Source organism: Cupressus sempervirens, chromosome 8 (assembly GCF_028749045.1).
Source record: "Cupressus sempervirens isolate cs-2001-9-10 chromosome 8, ASM2874904v1, whole genome shotgun sequence".
Classification (NCBI taxonomy): Eukaryota; Viridiplantae; Streptophyta; class Pinopsida; order Cupressales; family Cupressaceae; genus Cupressus; species Cupressus sempervirens.
Genome location: NC_143125.1, coordinates 191,384,023 through 191,397,091, shown reverse-complemented (window position 1 = coordinate 191,397,091; position 13,069 = coordinate 191,384,023).

Sequence of the window (13,069 nt, the reverse complement as noted above, 5' to 3'; positions counted from 1 at the left end):
GAGCTTCAACTTAGAGACCATCTCCTCTAATACCAAGTTATCAATGCTACCTCCATCAATGATCACATCACAACATTTATCTTCACACTTGCACCTGGTGCAAAATAGACTCCTCCTTTGTCTCGGCTCAATCTCACCACTTAGTAGGACTCTTTCATTTACTAAAGTCTCTCCTCTTTCTACATCCTCTAAATGTGATTATTGTGCATCCTCATCCACATGAGAAACCCTAGCTTGACCCTCAGCTCTCCTATCTGTCCTTCCTTGTCATTGAGGGCATTCAAAGGCACGATGACCTTCTTCATTGCAATGGAAACAAGTACCACAAAAGCCTCCTCTTCCTTGTCCATTTCCTCTACCTCTTCCTCTCTGATTTCCAAAGTCTTAATCATGGGAGTGCTTGAAACCCTCATTCCTCTAGTTCCTGCTATTACCCACATCTTCATTTTGACCTCTTGATGACCTACCACTGCCCCTTCCTCCTTGACCACACCCTCTTTGTCTCCCTTCAAACCTTTTATTTAGCTTCTCTTCAACTCATAGGGCAAACTGGTATGCCTCCTCAATGCTAGTCATTCTTATGTGACTTAATTCCTCTTGGATTCTAGGTCACAACCCATTGATATAACGAGCAACCTTCTCCTTATTTGCTTCTGCATGCCCCACTCTAATCAAAAGTCAATAAAAATCCTCTGTATATTCTTGAACTAATTTTCCTACTTTCTTTAACCCATGCATCTTCTTAAACAAATCAAGCTCGTAGTCAACAGGAATGAACTACTTCTTTAATTTGTCCACCATGCAATCCCACCTTGTGATCTTATCCTTTCCTCTTCTATTTCTTTCCAATTGAACCTCTTGCCATCAGATTCTGGCATGGCCTTTCAGTTTTCCCTTTGCAAACTTAACCCTATATGGGTCCCTAATATCCTCATACTCAAAGTACTCTTCTAGTTCATTAATCCAGTCGATCAACTCATTTGGTTTCAGATTTCCTGAAAATACACCCACATCAATTGTAGGTCTTTTCCCAAACTTAGTAATGGCCCTAAAAAGCCTTTCCTCTACCTAATTTAGAACTTCCCTATCAACTTCTCCTTCTGGTCCAATTTCTTCTTCTTCATTATCGTCCTCACTTTTGTCACCTGCAGTAACATTTGTTCCCCTACGGAGCTCCTCCTGCAATGCTTGGACCTGCCTTTGGAGGGCTGTAACCTCCTCAGGATTAATAGCTCTGGCCCTTCCACCATGCTCTCTTCATGGAGGCATCTTCTTAACTCAAACCCACAACCACACAGTCCTAGTGCAAACTGCCTCACAGTTGGCGCTTTGTCTACACACTCAAGAAAATCAGCTCTGATACCACTTGATGGGGACACAACCCAAGCATAGAATGGACATAACAGGAAAGGGAAAATTTAATTAACTTTTTAAATAATCTAATACATTCAGTACAGAAAAAATAGGCTTCAAAACATGCCCTATGGGCTTGCAATAGTATAAATCTAGAGATAATTTCTTCTCCCAGTACCTCCTCTCAAACTCCACTTCAAATTGCCTTTTACAATGCTAGAAATGTTCTTAAATAGACCCCAAAGGGTTAAGGATTAGGAATACATTCTAGAAAGTGCTAGTTGGCATCCACCACCAAAATGGAAGGTTCTAGAAGTTAGTTTAGAAGTCAGTGCAAAATTAGAAGATTCCAAAAATGGTAGCCGAACTTTCGAGAGGCATAACTTTTGAACCGTAGCTCTGATTAACGAACCGTTTACATTTCTAGAAAGCTCTCAAAGTGCTCTATAACCCTATGGACCAACTTTTCTTTTCCCCCATTTTTTGGCCCTATTTGAGGTCATTTAACGCCCCTAACCTGACTTTGAAGCATTCTTATGAGGTCTCCAAAAATTAAAAAACTAAAAAATTGCAATAACTTTCAAACCGTGGGGCCTTTTGTCCTGATTCTTTTTCTAGAATGCTCTAAATTATAATTAAAATCATCCAACCAATTTAAACCTTCTAATTCACCAAAATTATGGCTCAATTACATACTTCTATTTTTTTGGCATTTACACGTATCCCAAGGTGCTCAAATACTCTATCCTAGAACACTGTTAGTGGAACTATGAGAGTTGGAACCTTTATTTGACCCAAATGGGTATCCAAAAATGAAAACACATGAAACATAAACTAAGTCTAAGTACATTTTTTTGGGTGACATAGGATTGCCCTTATACCTCTGGATGCTCTTGCATCAAAATGATAACAACAGTTTGTATATCAAGGAAGGACTAGACAAGAAGATTGTGTTGGCAGAAATCTTTGTCGATGAAACTTTATTTACAGGAAATGATGACTTATGCAAGGCATTTTCAGAAGAGATGAGTAAAGAATTTGAGATGTTCATGTTTGGAGAGATAAAATTCTTTGTTGGATTGTAGATCTAGCATAAGAAAGATGGTATCTACATTACTCAATCCAAACATATCAAAGAAATACTAAAGGAGTTTGGAATGAAAGATTCAAAACTTGTTGGAACACTTATGTCTACTGGACATAATCTTTCCAAAAATGATGATTCCAAAGAGGTAGATCAAACCACATAAATATCAATTATTGGAAAATTACAGTATGTAGTGCATACAAGGCCTGATATTGCATTAGTACTTGGTATGGTGGCAAGATTCTCAGCAAATCCCAAAGAAAATCACATGATGGCAATCAAAAGAATCATGAGATATCTGAAAGGAACTAAAGACTATGGATTATGGTACAAAAAAGGAGGCAATTTGGATTTAAAAACATTCACAGAGGTTGATTAGGCAGGATGTGTTGATGATAGAAAGTGAACAAGTAGTGGAGCATTCTTTCTTGGTAAAAGACCAGTGTCTTGGACAAGCAAGAAGTAGAATTGTATTTCTTAGTATATAGAAAAGGAAAATATGTGGCAGTAGCAGTTAATTATTCCAATGTTGTTTGGTTCAAGCAACTGTTGGTAGGTATGAAGATAAAGATCAAGGATCTAGTGATAATCTTATGTGATAATGCCAGTGCAATTAATATACCCAAGAATCCTATGATGTACACCAAAACCAAGCACATTGCTATAAAATGTCATTTAGAATCAGTACAAGACAAAGAGATAAGATTGGAATTTGTAAATGCTAAAGAGAAAATTGCAGATATACTCACTAAGCCATTACATAAGGATTCATTTTTATATCTAAGAGGAAAGTTAGGGGTCATTCCCCTATCTAAAGCTCACTAAATATAGTTTAGTGATGCATCAACCAAAGCATGTTGAAGATCAAATAGTTGATGCAGTATTGATAAGGAACATTGCAAATGAATCATTACATGGGGTACATTTATATTCATTGTATATTGTCTTTGGCATGAGATGTCAAAGAGGGAGAAGTTTGTTGCCATATCTCACAAAAAATTTATTACTTTACAGATGTCAAAGAAGAAGAACTTGGTCTGATATCAAAGAAGGAAAGTTTGCTATCAAAAGAAGATGTTGAAGATAAAGTTTAGTTGGTAGAGGGAAACACTAAAGGTAGAGGGAGTTCATACTGATAGAGGGAGTTTTCATAGATGAGAATCAAAATGAAACTAAGGATATGTTCTTTACTTTTTTCTTGCTCTAAAATTTCATTGTATTATGACATGTTGTGTTTCCATCAATGCCAAAGAGGGAGATTGTTGAAAATAATTAATTAATTATGTATTGTCTTTGATGTTACACAAAATGTCATATCATTGCTAGTTAGTGTATGTTGAGCTCACTCAAACAATGAAGATAGTTTCCTATGTCTGTTGAGTATTCCATAGTCTACCAAGTTTAGAAGTCAGTGTCTTCTAAGTTCAATAAGTCATCAAAGCAAAGTTTGCAGAAGTTGAGTGTTAACCGAGCTCACTTAGTTAATGAAGAAAATGTTGGATGGAACTAGTATTAACCAAGCTCACTTAGTTACTAAAGGAACTTTGTGAATATGTATTGTTAACTGATTTCACTTGGTTAACATGGAAAAATCATTTCTAAGTTAGTTTCTGCCGAGCATGCTCAGCTAACGAAGGATTTTCTTATTTTGGCATATTGAGTTCAATATATTTAATTTTTGATTCTAGATGACTAATGAGATGACTATTAAGTATTCTAAGTTGTATTCAAGTTGACTTTACAATATGTAAGATATAAATATAAGGTCAAGTTAAGGATTGAATGTGTGGAACATAATAAAAGATTTGATGATTCCTAGAGGAAGCAAAGTAGAAGGATAAGAAGAATATCCTTGTTGAGTTGCAAAGATACATTCAATCAGGAAGGATCAAGTATTCAATCCATAATTGAGATTTGTAATCAAAAATTTAGTTGTATCAAAAATCAGGCCATCTCATTGTTACTTTCTAACCATTGTAGTAGTGATCTAAATCTCTTAACCAAGTTGGCGTAACAGTTGTTTGTAAATCCTCTAACAAGGTGACATTTCTAGATTAAAGTGTCTAAAGACCTCTAACAAGGCTACTCCTAACAAGGTGATTAAATTCTCTAACAGGGTCACACCTAACAGTGTGTTTTGTAACCTTTAACAGGGCTTGCTCCTAACAGAGCTTACTTTAGAAGAGTGAAAATCAATAACTAGTTGCAATTGGTGGTTTTTCCCAAATCGGGTTTCCATATTAAATCTTGGTGCTACTTATGTTCATGGTATTTATTTTATGTGTATGCAACTAGGTTAACCTTAAGGTTAATCAAAGAAAATATCTTAAGTTTTTTATTTCCCAAGTTATTGTTGTTATTTCAATTATTGTCGAGTTACAATATTTGCTAGTGTAAACTGAGTGCATGTGTGTTTGTCAAGTTATAGCAGAATACAATTGATCAAAGTTTTGATTTGAATTGACATCTAAGGGATTTTAGATTTATTTTGTAGTAACTAATTCACCCATCCCCTCTCAGTTACTCCTCTTATATTTCTAAAAATCCTTATGTGACTGCAGATGAATTTGTAGCTACACACCTAGTAAGATTCAAAAGATGTTTTCATCAATTTCATTACCCACACTATATCCTATTTATGTATACATGTACACTTGTTCATAGATGCAATCTTCTAGGTACTAGGCATCAACTTCACTCATCTTTACATGTTTGAGTGTGCCCTCAAAATCCTCGATGGTTTTGGTTTACTAGAGATAGTGTCAATGTTTGATTCTTCCCTTATTATTGTTTTTATCAAGAAATGATGGGGGTTATACATAGTTTATTCTATTACTATGGTGATTATATGTGGTTCACCTTGCCCATTTGAGAATTTTTGTGGATAGTTTCATTGTGGTCCTTTGTATTCATGTCATCCTTGATTTGATTACTTGTTCCATTTATCTATCCTTCATCAGATGTTTAGTTTTTGACCTTTCACTTTTATTGATTTCAAGGATTCATGCTTGGTCTAGAGTTTGGCTTGAATTGCCTTATTGTCAAGATTAAATTTGTTTGACCTTGTGGTTAACTAGGTGCATTTTATAATTTTACAATGGCCTCTTTAGGATGTTAGACTATTATGAGGCTTGTGATTTTATTAAGGTGATATAACCTACTATATATATAATATTGATTTTTTGATACACACACACATACATATGTGAAGTATTAAGTATAATATGTAATATCTATTGTGAGTGGAAAAAGTATATTAATGCCATTGTTTATTAACTAATACTACTAATTAATAAATAAAATTGTGAAGGGTATAAGATTTTTTTTTTAAAGGAATAAATTACTAGGGGGAGAATTGGTATAATAATTATGGTTTGGTTTCTAATACTTATGCTTGTGGTTTGTTTCTATACAACTTTCTTCCAAGGTAATATAGGGAGAATTTTTTTATCTCCTTCCATATGATTCCAAAAAAATATTTTATTGGAAAAAGAGACATTTTTTAGAGATTATGGTGGGGATTGCTTGAATACTATGGGAAGGACTTGGGTAGGTTTGTGAGATAAGAGAAGAAATAGTTTTATGCATATCATGTGGGAAGCTCTCTACCAAATTAGAGAAAGGCTGATTGATTCCTATAGTGGAGCGATTTTGATTTTTCTTTGGATCTCTAGGTAGATTTATAACGTCTTTCTAGTTTGATTTAGACTTCCTTGGCTTTCTTGTTGTGATCTCTACATATAACCAAGGTAGGATTCAACCTTGAGAAGAAAACATTTTTAAGGAAACATTTGTTTGTGTGTGTATGATATATTTGATGATTTATCTCTAAAAGATGGATTATTGTGACTGTAAAATGAATCAATTTTCTCTTACAATTTATATCCTATGAAAGTATTATTCTTCTAGATTGTTAGATGTTGTCTACGAATGAATTTCTAAGTTGTTGTGTGATTATATGAATATAATTTCTTTATTTCTATAGAAAAAACTATTATGATTACAAGTTAATTACCTAGATTTATTTTATGCCTCGAATCTATCTATTGGGGGGCTAGCTATAGGGAATTGAGGATATCTCAAATCAATCTTCCTCACATTCTACTTCCAAGGCCTTGATTTGACTTAGTTTTAGCCATAAACTATATTTGGAATTCATTGACTTATCATGTGATTGTGTTGATTCATCTTGTGATTGTGTTGATTCATACTATGATTGTGTTGATTAATCTTATTATTATTTTGAGTCAAACTATAATTGTGTATCTTCCCTAGTTAGTCTTTAATTAGATCAAATTAACATATTAGGGTTTTAAGAGCACATCATAGGAATTGATGACTTGATATCTAATGATTTTGATCTTTACATACTCTATTAGATCAATTTTAATTATGTTTGATGAACTTGGATGTTTTCAAATCTATCTGAGTGTTTGAGTGAGGTTTAGGGTTGTACAATAGATTAGATGAAATAAGTGAATAACTAAACTTGAAAATGTGATATCCTAATGCTTTATATGATTCGTGATATGCTATAATGATGATATGTAACTATTTATGCATTTTAAATGAATTTATTATTTGGGTAAAGAACCTAGGTGCAATATGTGTGTGGCTCTCAATGAGGGTCAAAGTCCTAATGGCTACCAAGATAATTCATTCATGATTTTTTTAATCAACTGATAACCTAAAAAAATGAATTCATAGTGGGCGAATTACACATTAAAAATATAAATTTATGACTCATCCATGCTACTAGAACTATTATAAATTAGGCATGGGAGTGTGAGAAGGTGCCTTTTTATGATGGTATGATAAAACAACTTGTCCACATGAAAGGCGTTTAGTTTTGCAATTGCCTACTTAGGGGTTAGGATATAAAATTTACTTCTAGGGAAACTCAAGGGGCAAGGGATATGCAATGACACCAACTTAGTTATAACCTACAATATTTATACCTTGGTTTCTTTTTCTTCTAGTATTCCCTCCTTGGTTTGATGTTTCCTTGTATTATAATGTCATATTCTAGGAAGGGTTTTACCACCTTGTTTATGCACTTGGTTGCTTATGTTTCTATGGGCCTTGGTGTTTATCTATGATATCAAGCGAGTGGGATATGATTTCTACAGGTTAGTGATTAATATTTTTTTTATCAAGGTATTATTTGCAGTTGCATGGTTGGACCTTGCATTTATTCCTTTCATATTTGTATCTTTAAAGATTTCATCTTATAGTTTGCATTATGATGAATTCTATATGTATTTATGTACGTATGTACTATTTATAGGGGCTTGATGTAAATTAACATATTTATGTAATTATGACTTGGGATGTAATTATAATTGTACGCAATGTAAAGGGTAGATGTAAGTAAAAGAAAGGGAAAATGGATATGTTATGAATCAAATTTTATCATAGGAACAATAAAAGAAAAAAAAATTATGTTAAATCTAAGCTAAGAAAATGAAATAAAATGAATGTTGCTTTAGATATTTAATGGAATGAGTAGAAATAAAAGAACTATATTTACTATCTTATTAAATGAAGTCTACTTGTCATGAAAATATTCTTAGTAATTTCTCATATAGTTGGGTGCCTAGTGATTGGTTAATAATGTGGATTAATGATATGGTTATTATTTCATGAACTAGATCACTTATTCTAATTATTTAAATGTAGTTGATATGAGAGATAACTTATTATTGATTATAGACTAGTAATCCTAAGAAAATGGTTAAGATTCATTAAATAGTAGGAAGGAAATTAGAGAAGTGGTCAAACGTTTTATATATGTATTAAGATCAACACTATAGTAGAATAAGAAATAATAGCCTTATTATTTTACATTTGATCACTAATGTTGAATGATGAATTAATGTTGCACAAGCTATTAACAATATATAAATTTGTTGTGTTTATGAATATAAATGCACCTTTGCTAAGATGAATGTATGAGATGTTTTAGGATTATGCTTAAATGAGAAAAATGGAGGAATACTAGAAGAATAGGATATGACATTGACAAATGATCATTGAATTTTCTATTGGGGTGTAGGAAATGTGAATCAAGGATATAAAAGGCTAAATTCATCATGCATACCTACATGTGCATAATAGAGAGAGGGAAGTCAAGGATATAAGTCCTTTCAATCCCAATTTTAAATAACTATATCTAGAAAGAGTAGTGCTAGCCAAATAAGTAAGGAGTACCAATACAAAACTAGATCTAGGGAAAAATAGGGGAAAAGATAAGAAAATCCTTGAAAACTCTATATGAGATGATAAGTTAGAGCTAGATAAAAGTAAATATGTTGAAAGAATAGAGAAGTCAAATAACACCTTTGAAAACTTAATTTATGCTTGTTGTATTGATCAAAATGGATGAAAATCATTAGATCTGGGCTTGAAACTATGCATCGAACAAAATCAAAAACTACTCGACAATCTTTCAAGGCCAAACTCGATGACCAGGTGTGACCCAGTTACCATTGAAGCATCAAGGGTGACCTAGTTAGCCCTAAAGGAATGAGTGTGACATTGATTCTAATTTTTTTGTTTTGAAGAAAGTAAAAAAGGGTACTCATATAAATAACCTATTTGTCAATCTGATATTTGTAACCTACAATTAAAAAAAGGGGTTTTAATTGTTGATGGGGTGTTTACCTTGGTCAAACCCCATTTTGGGAATTAGCCTTGAACCAAAATAATTAAAATTATATGAATGTAAATTAAATGTATGAATTCACCTTACAGTAGTAGGATCTCTTGAATTGAATGCAATGTGCTTACTTCACCAATTGATTTGGATAAAGAAGATAAAGATGGATAGATGTATAAGATGCAACAAAAGATCTTGAATGAATTAAATGAGATATTTAAGATGGCTCCCTCAATTTCTTGAATGCTTGAATCCTTGATCTCAAATAGAGGAATTGCTTGAAGGATGCTTGAAGACTTGAAAACTTGAATGCTTGAGAAATGGAGAGCTTGAATGTTATAATAATATAGTTCTTGTGTGTGTATGACATTGGATGCAAAACGAATGAAATATAAGAGTTTATAAAGGGATCATAACTAACTAACTCTTGCAGGATGACCTCCTAGGAATTAATACCGCAAATATATTTGGACACAAGACCCAAAATAGGGCCCATACAAGGGTGCATTGCATCCTTGATTGGTCAGGGATGCACTATGCCCCTAATAATCAAGGTCCAAAACCTTTGGGATTCCTTTGGGATCCCAAAATAAGTCCTAAGTCCCAAAAATTAGGCACAAAGTCTTAGATATAGTTAGTTTGGTGCGAAGAGAAGATTCCAAGTGATTTTATAAAGGGAAGGAAGGACCTAGGAGGATAGACACTACCTTGAGCTTTACACCATGAAAATAGGAGCTTTAAAGAGTATCAACTATCTCTTGTCCAATTCCACCTATTAGAAGGGATATAAAAGGAAATAAAGAAGGAGAGATACAAAGAGATTAATGATCTCACATTAAATAGGTGTTAAACCTTCATTAAATTAGAGTACTTCCAATTTAAGATGACACATATAATATACTATTGTACCATCTTAAATGGAAGCAATCCAATTTAATGAAGGTTTAGCACCTATTTAATGTGAGATCAATATCTCCTTTCATTTATTCATCTTTCTTCCCTTTTCCTCTCTGTTCTCCTAGGTGGAATTGGGGTAAGACCTAATTGATCCTCTTTAAAGATCCTTTTTTCATGGCATATAGCTAGAGGTAGGATATAACCACCTAGGTCCATTTACTTCATCCAATAAATTTGAATCTCTTATATGCACAAAAATGACTATATTTCATACTATGTATCTGATTTCTAGGATCCAAGACCTGTTATGGGATTCTGAGGAAACCCTGGAGGTTTTGTGCCCTAGAGAGTAGGGATGTAGTGAATCTCTAATCCATTAGGGATGTAGTTCACCCTTTATGGTAAAATCAAGGATGCGGTACATCCCTGTGTGGGCCCTATTTTGGGTACTCTTCTTGGATCTTATGTTTAGATAGCTTTACGGTATTAATTCCTAGGTGTGTTGGCTTGTAGGGGTAAGTTAATTTTGATTCTCTTTCTTTGATTCTCATCCACAATCCATGAGGATTTCTCAACATCAAGTTTTCACGTGTTTAAGATCTCAAGCATTCAAGTGATTTCTCATTGAAGATCAAGGATTCATGCATTAAAACTATTGAAGGAGTTTATGCAAGATCTAGCATTTCAACATTCAAGATCTCCCTTCATACATTTCAAATCCTTTGTTTAATCTTCTACACTTATCCTCTCAAGATCTATATTCATCTACAATCACTCATATGGAAGCTTTCAAGTACATACATTCATGAATGTTTTGGTTTTTCTTTCATTTCCTTTCTAGGATTTTTGAAGTCAAGTCAAGACTATTATATCTATAGACTTGATTACATTCCAAATTCAAGAGCATATTCTTAAATTTACTTTAATTTATGTTATATCTATCAATTCTACTTTCTAGAATTCTATCTCTATTTCAATTCAAGGTTAATTTCTAAACTAGGGTTTGATTGAGGCCAACCCCCCTTCCCCAAAAATGAACAAAAACCCTTTATTTTGTAGGTTTTGGATCTAGGATTGGAAAATAGGTTGTAGATTTCGATACCCTTTTTACTTTTCATTGGAACTATGAAATAAAATTCAACATCCTACTTAGTTTAGAAGGGTCAAAGGAGGCCACCCCTAAAGTTGATGTTAATGGACATCATACCTATCAACATAAGTCACCCTTGCCAGATTGCCCAATGATTTATGGGTTTTGTCCATCTTGCAGTTTCATGCATAATCTTAGGGTTCAACAATTTTGTAGCTTTTGATAACCCATTTTCATGTTTATATTTCATAAGTTATATCATACTTCCCCTTTCTATTTTAATATTTTATATTTCATCTCCATATCATCTATCCCCTTTGTTAAACTCTCTTAAGGTACAGGTTAGCGGGAAATAAATATGATTTATTCACTCCTTATACATTAGGTTATGCATTTCTACTTTCTTATGTATTGATCAAACCTAATATAAGGGGTAGATCTTGGTCTTCCCCCTTCATTGTGTGTAGGGTGGATCACTTCCATTTTCCCACCTTACATTAATTGGTGAACTTGATGTGCTCTCTTGTTTAATTTTGGAATTAGATTATTGTATTTTATTTTGTGTTCACCTTACATAATGGGTGAACCCAACGTTTTGCATTTTCATCTTTGATATTGGAGCAAGAATATTGTTTGCTCTTGGTTACCTTGCATCTTATGTTATGAATATATTTTGGTGTATGGATACCCTTTTCAATATTATCCTTATGATTCTCTGTATAGAACTTATGATATATATGAGAGTTTCCTGCAATTCATAGTGTTTATGGATCTTCATACTCTTCTTTCTTATGTTATCATGAGATTAATGAATACATATTTTCCTTCTTTTAGGCTCATGGTTAAGACTTTGTCTGGTTGGCTTATTTCTTCTTTGGATTATGTGATAATATTAGTTGATGATGCTCCTAATCATCCTCCTAATCCTTCACCTAACCCTCCTAATCCTCCTTTCTTCTTATTCATCTCCTAACACTCCTCAAACATATGTTCAAATTCAAACCTTAGTCTATGATGAGGATGTTATATCATTCCTTGATGAACCTTCTCCTCCTCTTTCTACTCATGATGATAAGGGGAAACACAAAGTTCCTTTTACTTCTCCTCCTATTATCATTCCTTACACTACCTTTGATTATTATTCTAGTGAAAACTATCCTCCTATTGAAGATTTGAAGAATAAATATAGTTAGAGATATTATATCATTACTAAACAAGGTTATAATGGCTTAGGAATTGTTATTAATGAACATGGTATTAAAAATTCTATTCATATATCTCGTAAGATATATAAACATGGTGTTGATTATTCTCCTTCTAAAATAGTGTAATAATATCTTAGACAATCTCCTCTTCATATTCTCTTACCTACTCCTAATATTTAATACCCGAATACTCATCCAATTTTTTCCTTAAAAATGTATATTCAAATAGTTGTCTTCCAAATGAACAAATTCAGCATTCTTCTTAAAGACACTCTTTTTAAATTTTCATGCCATTTTCACTATGATGATTCTCACATGATTGTCTATTGTATCATTTTTTGTTTCTATGTTAAAGAAAATTATTCTCTATGGATTATCCCTTATACACATGAGGTGCTATAGTTTATTCATAATTTTACTTATTCTTTCTTCTCACCTATTAGAGTAGATTTTGTGTTAGGAATCTCCCAATAGGTTTCTTTTCCTTGTTCCTTTTTATTGGGGGCAAGGATTCTTTCTTATTTCCTAAGGATCTCTTCTTCTTACTATACATAGGTATTTCATGAAATATTATGTGAGAAAAGGAGTTTTTATCCATTCTTTCATCCTTTTCCTCTTTTCCAACTAGTATTCTCTTTATCTTTTGCCCTCTTGTAATTTAGGGTTTCCTAATTGTATGATATTCTTCTTCTTCTTGGGATGCATTACCTCTATACAATATATCTCTTTGTGATATATGGGTGTTGAAGTTATTTCTTTACTATGTTGCTTATATTTAT